The sequence below is a fragment of the Rhincodon typus genome, chromosome 30 (genome assembly GCF_021869965.1).
Source record: "Rhincodon typus isolate 14 chromosome 30, sRhiTyp1.1, whole genome shotgun sequence".
In the NCBI taxonomy this organism is placed as follows: Eukaryota; Metazoa; Chordata; class Chondrichthyes; order Orectolobiformes; family Rhincodontidae; genus Rhincodon; species Rhincodon typus.
The window spans coordinates 23,158,304-23,172,618 of record NC_063361.1 but is presented as its reverse complement, the minus strand read 5'-3'; positions in this window follow the sequence as shown (position 1 = coordinate 23,172,618).

The window sequence follows — 14,315 nt, the reverse complement described above, 5'->3', positions numbered from 1 at the left end:
CTGATGTGAGAATTCATTCATTGAGTATATAATGTGCATTCATCTACACTGAAGGTGTTATTTGATGCTGTTAGATAACTATTAGTTAACTCAGATGAAGTCACTTTACAAGTAATTATAAGAATGAATTAATAGAATGAATGTTTCTGTAGATTGATTAAAGTTGATTAAAACATGGGGCACAAGTTTTTTTTTTCTGTTGCTTGTTACTAAAAGTTATTTTAAACACAGCAGATAACTTGCAATATTTATTACTATTTTCTCATTAAACATTTTAGACTCTTATAAGACATTGATGATACTTTAGCTCAGTGTTCCGCACACTTGCCTTTCAGGAAACAAAATAGTGGGTTTAAATCCTCGTCTAGGATTTACATTTGAACTGAAATTTCAAAGTATCCCTGAAGGAGTGCTGCTCTATAACCGATGCAATTTCTTGTGGATTAGATTCTAAACTGTGACCTCACATCTGATCAAATGGATGTCAATTGGTCCAATAGTATTTTGTTTCAGATGATTATGGAAGTATTTAGAGGTTGGGTGTCAGGATTGAGACATCTATCAGCAGGTGGAAGGTCTTGATTAAATTTAAACATCTGGAGAAGGAAGAGAGGGAGGACATAGTAACTGTGAAAGTGGAATTTTCACCTGCTCCCAGGACCCGTGCCATCTCTGCTGTTTACAGGGGTTTAAGGACAGATATTAGCATTATGCCTTTTGGTCTCCTGTGACCTAGGATAGCCAATGAGCTGTCATGCCGCTGATGAAGCAGGAGCCTAAGAACATGTCACTAAGAGCACCCCACTCAGGAAACAATCTGAATACCAATGAAACGCACTTCAGTTGTGGCAGACAGGATTCAGGGTTGTGCACCGTTTAGTCATAAAATCAGAGATTTATGAATCCATCCATATTAATAAGTGACGATTTATTTTACTTCATGTTTCATTCTATTATACGACTTGCTATGTAACCCTTAACCTAGTGCAGAAACAACTCAATCTGTGCAACACTAGAAATCCTGGCAAATATAAAAAGGCAGAGACCCAGTTATCTTTATCCTTTGTGTGCATTAAAAATTGCTTTATTGGAGCAAAAGGTAAGGAAATACAGCTTTGCAAAGAAAAAATGAACATGAAGAATGGAGAGACACTGACATCTGTACCACAATCCACAATTAATATATATATAAAAGAAGAGCATAGAAACATGGGAACATTAGAACAGGAGTAGACCATTCAGCTCGTTGCATTCACTCTGCCATTTATCATGATGGTTGATCAAACACTTAAATTCTTTTGCCCACATGATTACCACAACTCTTTATGCCATTGGTAATCAGAAATCTATCACTTCTGTTTTTAATATGCTTAAATTATGAGCTTCCACAACCATTTGGAGCAGAGAATCTCAAAGATTTACAATCCTCTGAGTAAAAGTAATCTCTATCAGGTTCAGCAACAGCTTCTTTCCGGCCGTTATCAGACTGTTGAATAGACTCTAGCCTCAAATAATGTAACCTGTAATGCAACCTGTATGCCTCTAAATTTTTTTGATCTGTGTATCCTTTGCTTTCTGTGAACTGCCTATACCGCTCGAAAACAAAGCTTTTCACTATTTCGGTACACATGACAATAAATTTAATCAATCTATCCAAATTGGTATCCCCCTTATTTTTAAATTGTGTCCCTGGTTCTAGACTTTCCAACTGGAGAAACATTTTACCTCCATCTACCCTAAAAATAACTTTAAATATTTTATAAGTTTCAATGAGATCTCTTCTCATGCTTTGAAACTCCAAAGAATACAAGCCTGGTCGGCCAATCTTTCTTCATAGGACAGTCCCAAGAGCCAGTCTGGTGAACCTTTATTGCCCTCCCTTTGTGTCAATAATATCTTTCCTGAGGTAAGGGATCAAAACTGCTCTAGATTCAGCCTAACCAAGCTTCTATACAATTAAGTAAAACTTCACTAGTCCTGTACTCAAATCCTCTTGCAATAAAGGCTAACATTCCATTAGCCTGTGTAATAGCTTGCTGCACCTGCATGCTAGCCTCCAGCGACCTACTGACAAGGATACCCAAGTCCCTTTGCGTCTCCACACTTTCCAGTCTCTCATCATTTAAGAAATAATCTGCACATCTGTTCATTCTACCAAAGTGGATAACTTCACATTTTCCTACAATATATTCCATCTGCCATATTCTTGCCCACTCAGTAAGCCTCTCCAAATCCTCCTGAAACCACTTTGCATCTTCCTCACAATACACATTCCCACTTAGCTATGTATCATCTGCAAGTTTGGAAATACTGCATTGATTCCAAAGTCCAAATTATTGATCTGTATTGTGAACAGCTGGCACCCAAGAAAGCAGCAGAGAATTGAAAAGTAAACACAACATGAGAATTATCTCAACTATTTATTATGAAAGTCGAACATTAGAATTGGTATCACGTCCAAAGCACTCACTATTTATGCAAATATCTCATTTAATTGATTTGTTTTTGGTTTGAGAGCCTGCTGGTACCGTTGACATCATAAAGGTAACCTGCAACATCAGAACTAGCCACAAAAATCTATTTCAAAGAACTACAATTAACCAACTAATTTTTTATTGCCTTAATTCCGCCTTTTTGTAGGATTAAGTAATGAGTGCTTGTGACAATATCAGCTATAAAGTTGGATTGCTGTAGTTTCTGAGTCTGACATTACAGCAGAATTTAATTGATATACATTTGCTGCTATAATTTATCAACAGCATCTGGATTGTTGTTAATTTTGTTTCCTTTTTCCATCAATATATGTTTCAACACATTTCCAAGTTCTCTGCAAGATAGAGATTCATGGAGTGGAGAGTAATATATTAGCACCGATGGCAGATTGGTCAAAGGACATCCAGCTTTGAGTAGGAATGTACTAGGCATTTTCAAGTTACTGATCCTTATGGCACTGTAACTAGTGCTAGGGACACAAATACTTAGGCTGGAAGGAATTAGGGATTGGGGCAACAAGTGATAGATGAAGTATAATGTGGGAAAATATGATATTATTTACTTTTCTAAAACAGTTAGAAAAAAAAGTCGCGAAATTTTGGAATTGATGTTCAAAGATATTTGGGCATTCTCAGAAGAAATGCAAGGTGTTAGCATACGAGTACAAGAAGCAATATGGAGGCAAATGGCATGTTGTGCTTTGTTACAAGAGGCTGAAAGGCAAGAACGAGGAATCTGCATTAAGATTTGATAAGAATTTAGTAAGACAACACCTGGATTATATACACTATTTTGGTTTTCATATCTGAGGAAGGATCTACTTGTTTTGTAGATAGTACAGGAAACATTGACGAGATTGGTTCCTGAGTTTGAAGAGTTGTCCTATGCTAAGGGACATAGACCTCAGGTTTAGAATAATGGTAGTGATCTAATTTAAACATGCAAGACTATGAAGGGATTTAAGAAAGTAGATACTGAGAGGTTGTTTCTGCTAGGTTCATCAAAACTGTTCTATGAAGAGAAGTTGGTCAAACCAGGCCTGTATTCTATGGAGTTTCAAAGAATGAGAATTGATCTCATGGAAACGTACAAAATACTTTACAGTGATTGGTAAGGTAAGTGCAGGTAAGACGTTTGAGCTTGTTGAGGAGTCTAGAACCAGGGGGCAGAATTTAAAAATAAGGTGGGGGGGTGGGTGTTTCGGGGTTGGGGAGTAGGTGTTAGGGGGTGAGGGAGCATGCCACTTCAGATCAAGATAAGGAGAAATACTTTTCCTCAGATGGTTGCTAATCTTTAGACTTGTCTTCTCTATCCATAGCTTTGGGATAAGGGATGAATATTTAGGATTGAGGTGAAGAGAAATTTCTCTCTAAGCTACATAGCCGTGTGGCCATGCAGCCACACAAAGGGTCAGGCACACCATGCACCATACCTGTCAACCTTCATACACATTGACTTCCTATTCAGGATTCTGCTACATGCATGAGCCTTAGAGGTCCACACAGCAACAGGAAAAATTGGACGGAATGTCACATAGATGCTCCATCATTGAATATATTTAAAGCTGGGACATACAGATTTTAATCTCTTACAGAATCAATCCCTGGACATGGGAATGGTAGGAAAAATGGAGTTGAGGCAAAAGATTAACAACGATGATATCGAATGGCCAAGTAGGCTACGGTCTATCTTTGACTCCTTTTTTTTATGTTCCTTCATGGCATTGTGCTCCCTATTGATAGATAAATTATTTATTTGCAAAAAAAGAAGCAGCAAGGGAAAAATACAATAATAAAATCCAACCTCATGTTCAGTAACATCCAAACTGTTATGAATTACCACAAAATGGGTTATTGGCAGATGTTCAGTTGTTTAATTTGGATTGTATTTTACTCTGTGATTATCTCCATACATCTACTCATTAGTAGGGACTTTGTTAAGGAAAATGGACTTCATTTCTCCCACTGTTTCATTTCAACCCAAAACCAAAATGCCTTGGTTCTTCAGTTAGGGATGAAATCAGGATATTGGGATTTAGTAGAAAAGCTGCTCACCTCAGGAAATCTGCCAGTTAATGTGATTCCTGTAGATCTACTGCTTAATGTTAAGCCTGTACATTCCAAAGTGCTCCTTATGAAGTGGGAGTGAATCTATTATTCCTACATGGCTGTTCAAAGCCTACTTAAGTCCCTAAAGGGAATACTATGACTTAACAGACTTGGAAGGGATTTAAATGCACAAATGCATTGATAACTGTACATTTCCCAGGAGGAGACAGTTTATTATGCTGACGCACTATAACCCTGCACATTCGGCTATTAGATTAATGCAAGTTAACACTAAGTTTATGAGCAACTTTCACAAATGGTGTTGCGAACATGAAAACAAAGAAAACATAAATCAAATTCAATTGCACGCAATATACTATGAATCAGGATATTGCGCAGTTATTGCTTTGAGTGCTGGTTGTAAAGTGACTTTGAAAATATCCAAGTATGTTTACTGACAAGTGAAATATTTCCACTTTAAGCACAGAATGCCTGTGATCTACACTCCCAGGCCAGCTATATCAAACCAGATGGCAAGGAAATTCTGCACCTCATCACCTCACCATCCCCCAGACTCCCACAACGTACATTTGATCAGACAGGTGAGCATCCATTAATACAGTAGCGTGGATCTCCCAAATTAGCAGCCCTTTAAAGACAGAGTGAAATTAAAAATTTCCATCCATTTATGACACATTTTGAGGGAGTAATTAAGTCAACCAGGAAACCTACTGTTACAGAACAAAGTCATTGAATCTTATGCTTAAGTGAATGGCATGGGGCAGCATGATAGCTCAGTGGTTAACATTGCTGCATCACAGCGCCAGGGACACAGGTTTGATTCGAGCGTTGGGTAACTGTCTGTGTAGAATTTGCACATATTCCCCGTGTCTGTGTGGGTTTCCTTTGGGTGCTGTGGTTCCCTCCCACAATCCAAAAATGTGCAGCTCAGGCGGATTGGCCATGCTAATTTGCCCCATGATGTGCAGGCTAGGTGGATTAGCCATGGGAAATGCAGGATTATAGGGCGGGAGGAGGTTAGTTTGTGTGGGATGCTCTTCGCAGGGGTGGTGTAGACTTGATGGACTGAATGGCCTAGTTCTACACTGTAGGGATTCTATAAAATTCAGTGAGTTGCCACAATTGATCAGCAGGGCAGCCACAGCAGTGTGGAAATCTTAATGGGTTAACAATTCAAATATCGAATCCATTGTAGTTGGAGGGATTTAAGTTGAATTAATTAAATCTGGAACAAAATGATAGTCTTATAATTAATAATAAACATGAAGCCACTGGATTATTGTAAAACCCTTTGCTACCAAGCTGCTGTCCTTGCATGTTCTGGCCTAGTTATAACTTCAGGCACACTGCATTGTGAATGGCGTAGCAAGACACTCATTTCAGGGCAATTAATGATGGGTAACAAATGCTGACATTGCCAGGAATATGCCCTTATGAAAATTATTTATAATAATTAAGTATTAGAAAGACATTTCATCTTGTAGGGCAATTTTGTAAATGCAACATTGCCCAATATCTATAGTAGCCATGTAAATTTGTCTCTAGTTGCAAAGGATTAAGATATTCAGTCACATACCAGAAAGAAGAATCACAATTGAGCATTACAACAGATCAGAACTAGATCCTTGAACCTTCAGCAAGGTAAAGCTCTAGATCACAAGATAGCTTGGCTAGTAAAATCACTATTTTTTCATTATATTTTCTTCATCTGGAATAAGAATCATTTCATCTCCCCATTATAACAAACTGCATTTTCTTAAATTAGTCATGCACTTTCATCTCAACCACTTTTCGACAACAACTTTCATCTATTTAGCTCCTTTAATATGGCAAAACAATGCTTTGCAGAAATAAAATCAAACAAAAATGGCCACTGAACCAAAGAAGATATTAACACAGATGAATATAATGGTCATCAAAGAAATAGGGTTCAAGGAGCTTTGCAAATTGTTCCGCCTGTTGATCACACCACACATACGGATACTTTTTGATATCTGTCCTAAATATGCCTTTTCCAATTCTGAGTCTGTTACATAGGCATATCTAAAAATAGAGTGCTAGGCTCACTTTGTCCATTCTATTAAATTCTTACATACCTCTTTAGAGTTCCCTGGGAATCTCTTTTCAAATCTGAAGGAGGTCCAGTTTGTCACTTTTTATAACTTATTCTTATAATGTTAGTTATTATCAGTCCCCTTGAGGGGCAGTCTTGAGGTAAAGTACTTAGTAAGGGGTCACTCATTTAAGACAGGGTTGAGAAGAAGTTATTTTGCCAGAGAGTAATGAAACTTTGGAAATCTGTACTCCAGAGAGCTGTCAAAGCTGAATCATTAAATGTGCTCAAGGCTGAGGTAGATCTTTGAATTGTGGAAATGTCAAGCGATGTGAAGAACAGGCAGGAAAATTAAATAGAGCCAAATACCCAAGCAGTCATGAACTTATTGAATGACAGATCAAGCTCAAGAGGATAACAAGTTGTAGAGCTGGATGAACACAGCAGGCCAAGCAGCATCATAGGAGCAGGAAGGCTGATGTTTTGGGACTAGACCTTTCATCAAAAATGGGGGAGGGGAAGGGGTTTCTGAAATAAATAGGGAGAGGGGGGAGGCGGATAGAAGATGGATAGAGGAGAAGATAGGTGGAGAGGAAACAGACAGGTCAAAGAGGTGGGAATGGAGCCAGTAAAGGTGAGTGTAGGTCAGGAGGTAGGGAGGAAATAGGTCAGTCCAGGGAGGACGGACAGGTCAAGGGGGCGGGATGAGGTTAGTAGGTAGGAAATGGGGGTGCGGTTTGAGGTGGGAGGAGGGGATAGGTGGGAGGAAGAACAGGTTAGGGAGGTGGGGATGAGCTGGACTGGTTTTGGGATGCGGTAGGGGGAGAGGAGATTTTGAAGCTTGTGAAATCCACATTGATACCATTGGGCTGCAGGGTTCCCAAGCGGAATATGAGTTGCTGTTCCTGCAACCTTCGGGTGGCAGCGTTGTGGCACTGCAGGAGGCCCAGGATGGACATGTCGTCTGAGGAATGGGAGGGGGAGTTGAAATGGTTCGCGACTGGGAGGTGCAGTTGTTTATTGCGAACCGAGCGTAGCTGTTCTGCAAAGCGGTCACCAAGCCTCCGTTTGGTTTCCCCGATGTAGAGGAGGCCACAACGGGTACAGCGGATGCAGTATACCACATTAGCAGATGTGCAGGTGAACATCTGCTTGATGTGGAAAGTCTTCTTGGGGCCTGGATGGGGGTGAGGGAGGAGGTGCGGGGGCAGGTATAACACTTCCTGCGGTTGCAGGGAAAAGTGCTGGGTTGGAGGGGAGTGTGGAGCGGACAAGGGACTCACGGAGGGAGTGGTCCCTCCGGAAAGCAGATAAGGGTGGGGAGGGAAATGTGTCTTTGGTGGTGGGGTCGGATTGCAGATGGCGGAAGTGTCGGAGGATGATGCGTTGGATCCGGAGGTTGGTGGCGTGGTACGTGAGGACGTGGGGGATTCTTTTTTGGTTGTTATTGCGGGGACGGGGTGTGAGGGATGAGTTGCGGGAAATGCGGGAGACACGGTCGAGGGCGTTCTCGACCACTGAGGGGGGGAAGTTGCGGTCCTTGAAAAACGAGGACGTCTGAGATGTACGGGAGTGGAATGCCTCATTCTGGGAGCAGATGCGGCGGAGGCGAAGGAATTGGGAATAGGGGATGGCATTTTTGCAGGAAGGTGGGTGGGAGGAGGTGTATTCTAGGTAGCTGTGGGAGTTGGAAGAGGATATATGGTTCACTACTGCTCTTCTTTCTAACGTTATTTTGTTTCTTTTTGATTATTCTCTGGTAATGATTGGAACCAGGTGGAACTTATTGACAATTAGATCCTTGGTTGGGGTTGTTAACCTGGACCAACCAGGAGCCCTGGCTGACCAATATTAACAGGGGATTTAGAATCTCCTCAGTTCAGGAGACTGAGTCCAAGCTGGCTGGTCACAGCCAGTGTACTGTGCACAGGTAAATAAAGGGTGACTTGGTGATGGGATACCAGCCTCTGGGCAGTTAAGTCAACTCCCCTGTAATGTCTCAAAGGGTAGGTGCCCTTTTCATACTACATACTTACATAAGAAGATTCATCACCAAGATTGGGTGCAAAAATTGAATGGATAATGACAAACCCGATTAGAAAGGAAAATTTTATGGATAGGAACTATGTATGTGTTCCTGAATTAATAAATAAGATGCGATCATGAGGTGATGATGAGGTGATAATAAGAGTTTCATAAAATGTAAAGGCAAAGTTGAAGAGAACTGTTCATGCTTCTCCGAATTTTTAGTGTGAAGTCCCAAACATCTAGTAACCATCCATCTTATTTTTTTCTCTATTAGTAAATCTACTGAAATGTGGTAGTGTTTCAAATTATTTAAAATATTTTGACAATAAGTCCTGTAAATGAACGTTATAATGATGTAAGAAGATGCATAATGACCTTATCCCCACATAAAATCACTTCTCCTTACGTTTCTACGCATCCTCAAGTCATCACATGTTTTTCTTGCTGCTGGCCAAACCAATTTCTTTCATGTTGTAAAAACAATTCAGTTGTTCCCTCACTGTGCCCAGGTCCGTATCTGCTGAGAACAAAAGTAGACATATGCTGAACCATGAGATAAAGAACTTGCACTTGTTTCCAATTGGAACAATACCCCAAATGACAAGCTTCTATTTCTTTCACCAGAAACAATATTATACCCACATTCTTATGTTACACTTCCTTCTTGTTTCAAATCCTGATTGATCTGCTGCAGATTTCTGTTGAAAAGATTCGGCATTTGTTATGATAGCACATTAACTCTGTTCTCATGAACAGATCAGGGGCTGAAACATTCATTCTGTTTCTGTCTGTGCACAGGAGCTGGGATGACCTGCAGAGTGTTTTCCAGCACTTTCTGTTTTATTTCAGATTTCTAGCAATTGCTTTTATGTTCTTTAAAAAATCAACCATGTAAACCTCTGGTAAGAATAAAACTTCCTATGGGCTTATTGTAAGAGTTGGTTAAACACTGCTCCTGCATATGTTTTGACAAATTTTGCATAACCCATTGGAGTGCGCTCTTGCAAATGTTTCTTATATTAAAAGTATACATTTTTAACCTTGTACTTTTAAAGAGTAACAATACTGTACTCTATGGAATGTAAAAATGGTGATCAAACAAATCCAGTTATTTCCATGAAAACAAGTTGTATGACGTGATAGGGACCAAATGTAAGGTTTGCAATATTAAGCTGATATCCCCCAGTTTACATTTGTTCATCTTTTAGGACTAAGTGCGATCATTTCTCATCTCAAAACTAAATTGTTGTCCGTCTTTCACAAGATATTAAATCAACTTCTTTAGCAACTTATTAAAGAAAGAATTCACCTTTTTTTATCGCCTCTTGACTGATCACAACTGGATGTATAAAAAGGAATGTTTTAACACTTTGAGTGCTGTGACTTTAAAGAATGGACACAAGACAAATTTTCTTATAAATTTATATTGAAAATAGCACAAACATTTACTTCTTACAACACTGGAAATGTAAATGCAACAAACATCTATTCCTCACACATATTTTGACATATGTATACACACACACAAACACACACTCACAAATATGAAAGGAGATTTCTAAAGATGTAACATGCACTTAAGTTATTGAAACAATTAAAAAAAAATCATTTCTTTGAACAGTACTTAAGATATTGATTGAAACTTTTCAGGACTGATGGAATCCCTTTAAGTTTATTTGAGACTGTGAAGGTTGTAAGATTTCAGTTTTCCAGTCAAAACTGCAGTTGAGCTCCTGTAGTAACAAATTGTAATCCTGCAAGCAAAACAAATTAGCCCCAGCTTCTGATAACTTTCTTTTAGGCATGATTCAATGTTTTGCTGGGTGACAGATGGCTTCCCTCTGGTCTTCATAACATAGGCTGATTACTAGAGTGCCTTTGTTGTATAATAGGGTATTGGCTATCTCGAGCTTGTTGCAGTCATGTGACAACAGGATGAGAGTAGTTCATAATCTATGCTGATTTCACAGCAGATGTAATTGACACACAATATAGAATGAATTATGTCTTCACAAGATTTGAGCGATGAATGACTTCCCGATGTTTCTCTTCATTTAAAATCCCATCTTCATGAAGCCAATAAGTCAACAACAATGAGTACTCCAAGACTCTTCAATTGAAATGGAGAGGGCAATCAACAAAATCTGATAAAACATTTACATTTTGATGGCTTTCCTTAGACGTGTCCAGGCATGAAGTTTATCTCTATTTGTATGGAGGCCGCAGAAGCCATTTATAAAACGCAATGCCAGGGAAATGTAGGAGTGTGGCAGTAAGTGAAAATGCTTAGAGAACCATGATTGCAAAAATCCACATACAGGCAACTTATGCACAATTGCCCTTCTTCACTATAACAATACTGAAAAGAAATCCCCTGATTCTCTCTGGGGATTGTCATATTCCGTGCTCCATTTTAAAAGTAAAATGTCTGTCTATCAATAAACTTTGTCAGATATGATGTGGCCCTAACAAATGGGAGTGTCAACATTGTGACCAAATGTCTGTCCTGACTCTGCACTCCTTCACTCTCACCATAAACCTGGCCTGGATTGACCACATAGTGCCCAGAGGCAGCACTCATTTTCTGTTAAAGAACAGCAAGTGGGGTCTTAAAGTGGAAGACCAATATGTTTCTCAGAAACAAAAAAGGTACAGCCCGATGTTGCAAGTAAGGAACTAAGAGAATCGCTCTCTGTCAAGGTGCTGTCTCAGCAATGTTTAAAAAGTCTGAAATAAAATATGGCCACAGTTGCTGGAGCAGCACGAGGGAGGGGGAGTCAATTGACAATGCAACCTGCAATCAGAAATATGGCAGTGGTCCCTCAAAGTCTTCCTGTAGTGGCTCCCTATTCTATCACTGGAATGCAACCTTTGGACAGTTGGAAAATTATAATCTGCCTTAATAAGCCTTTTAATGGCCTAAACTAGTTACCTGCCACCTGCTGGTGCATGGCTATTCTTCACCTAATTCTGATTCTGGAAAAATACTTTGAGGCAGTCTAGAGAGAGGGAACAGATGTATAAGTCAATGCCACAAAATCACTGACCTGTCCACCTCCATATCAGGGCAAAAATCCATGTACAGGCAACTCAGGCACAGAGGATAGATTTCAATCTCTAATGTACCTGAGCTGATCGTGCATCCATTTTAGGAATCACATTGACTTTGGTTCTACTGTGATTGGAACATAGGCGCAGAAGCATAGGCCATTCAGCCCCTCGAGCTTGTTCCACCATTCAATAACATCATGGCTGATCTGTTGTCTAACTCCTTATAGCTGCATTTGGCACATAACCCTTAATACCATTGCTTAACAAAAAAAGTCTATTTTAGATTTAAAATTAAGAACTGATCTTGCATCCATTGCTACTTACAGAGGAGAGTTTGAAATATCTGTCAATGAATTAAAAATCTACAATGACTATAATGGTAAGTAATCTTTGAATTTGATCTACAACTTTGAGTTAACTCTGGTTGCTTATTATTTTCATCAAAATTGTATCCATCAAGATTGCAATCAAAACCCTAGAGATTCCTAATCAGAGCTGAAAGATATCCAGCTTGTAAAATTCTTGCTGTCTAAAGGCTAAATTGTCAGTTTATCTCCTTGAACGGCAAACACAAAGGGCTAATGAGAACTCAATTTACACACATAACAATTTAATATTACTATTGGGAAAGTACAGCATGTTGCTTTCCATCAATTGTGCCAATCTTCCCTTTCCCTTGAGCCATTACATCACTTCATCATTAAATTTAAATGTTGATTAGAAAAGTAGAGGTCATGGGAACAAGACTAACAAGCTCTAGGGTGACTCAATATAGGGAAGTTATTTTTTAAGTGGAACTGATAACAGCAAAAAGCAATTAATGTTGTTGATTCCGTCCCTTGAACAGGTACTGGGTGAATATTATTTCAACTTAGCAAAGTTGTAAGGGTAATCAAATAATGCTAGTATTCCTTGGGGCTTTGACTTTCACAAGGTGACTATAGGTGACTATAAACAGAAACTAGTGAGGGGCAAATAACTTAGATCTCAAATTTCAAATCATACCCTCCTCACAGAGAAATTATAATTTTGCCTTTTTGGAAATGTTTTTTATAAATACTCATTTTCCTCAGAGATTCAATAACTTGGCAAAAGCTTGGAGTGTACAAATGACTATTTGTAGATTCAGCCTCAAAGGATGAACTATTTTATTTTTCATACTTCATGTTTGTATAGGATGGGCTGAAGGGCTAAACTTGTTGATGATATTTGACAGCTGCATGACCTTGAATGAGTCCTGTGAACATTCCTGTCCGTGCCAAAGGTGGCACAATCAACGTGTTTTTCTGTAGTTGCTTTTTCTGTGCCTTGCTGTTTGTTACACTGTATAAGAGAGATAGAGTTTTGTTCCAGTCCCCGGACTTCGCCTCGGAGCAGGGTCGCAAATGATGCCAGGAACAACCTCAGCCTCCAAACCAACCATCGATCGAGGGGTGCCCGACAGGATGTGAGGATTATTGTTTTTTCCCTCTCTTTCTTATTCTTTTAATTTACTTAATAAATGTTCCTTTCTTTTTTGTCATTTATTGTTACTCCAGAAATTAAAGCAAATTGCTGTTGTCGAGCCTTCTGTTCGATACATTTAACCAATCCAAAAAGAATTGCTTGGATATACTGTATGATCCAAGACAATGTTTTCCTACATAACATGTTGCTTGCCAAGCTAACCTGATGCCTAAAATGCTAACTGTTCAGTCTCTTGTAATTTTCTAATTAACCCGTTCAGAGATCTTATTACACAGACATGGGACTTGAACCCAGAACTCTTGATTCAGAGATAGAGACACCGTCTCCGCAAAAGATCTCCCTTGCTGGAAACTTCATTTTCTTTTTTTAAAATATGTCCTGAGGGGCCCTTATACTTTTTTTCCATCACCTAATCACCATGGTGATAGAATCATAGAATCCTTACACTGTGGAAGCTGGCCATTTGGCCCACTGAGACCACACTGACGCTCCAAAGAGCATCCCACTCAAACCCATCACCCTACTGCATCCCTGTAACCTGGCATTTCCTGTGGTTAACTCACCAACCTGCACATTGCTGAATACTATGGCAATGTAGTATGGCCAATCTACCTAACTAGGCATCTTTGTGATGCTGGAGGCTCTTTTTTTTAAATGTTTATTCAAACTAATAATTGACCTGTTCAGTGATGTTATTACACACTTCTGGAGCAGGTGGGACTTGAACGCAGGTCTCTCAGTCCAGGAGTAGGAACACTACAACTGCACCACAAGTGGACCACTGCTGGAGCTTTTACTGAATTATGGGCTACCCATATCACCTGGCATTTTGTTGTCTCTTTAAAAATTCATGCTTCTTTTCCTACTCCACTATCCAAAAGGACAACCTGTGAAGTGTTGTGGGATTTTCTGAGCTTGTGCATGATAAATGGACAAACTGAATGGATTGCATTTGAACATTTATAAATTCCTCACTTTCACATGCACATTTTTTTGTAAGCCAAATCCAAAATGAACATTGTTTCAGAGATAGTAGGAGCTGCAGATGCTGGAGAATCTGAGATAACAAGATGTAGAGCTGGATGAACACAGCAGGCCAAGCAGCATCAGAGGAGCAGGAAGGCTGACGTTTCGGGCCTAGACCCTACTTCAGA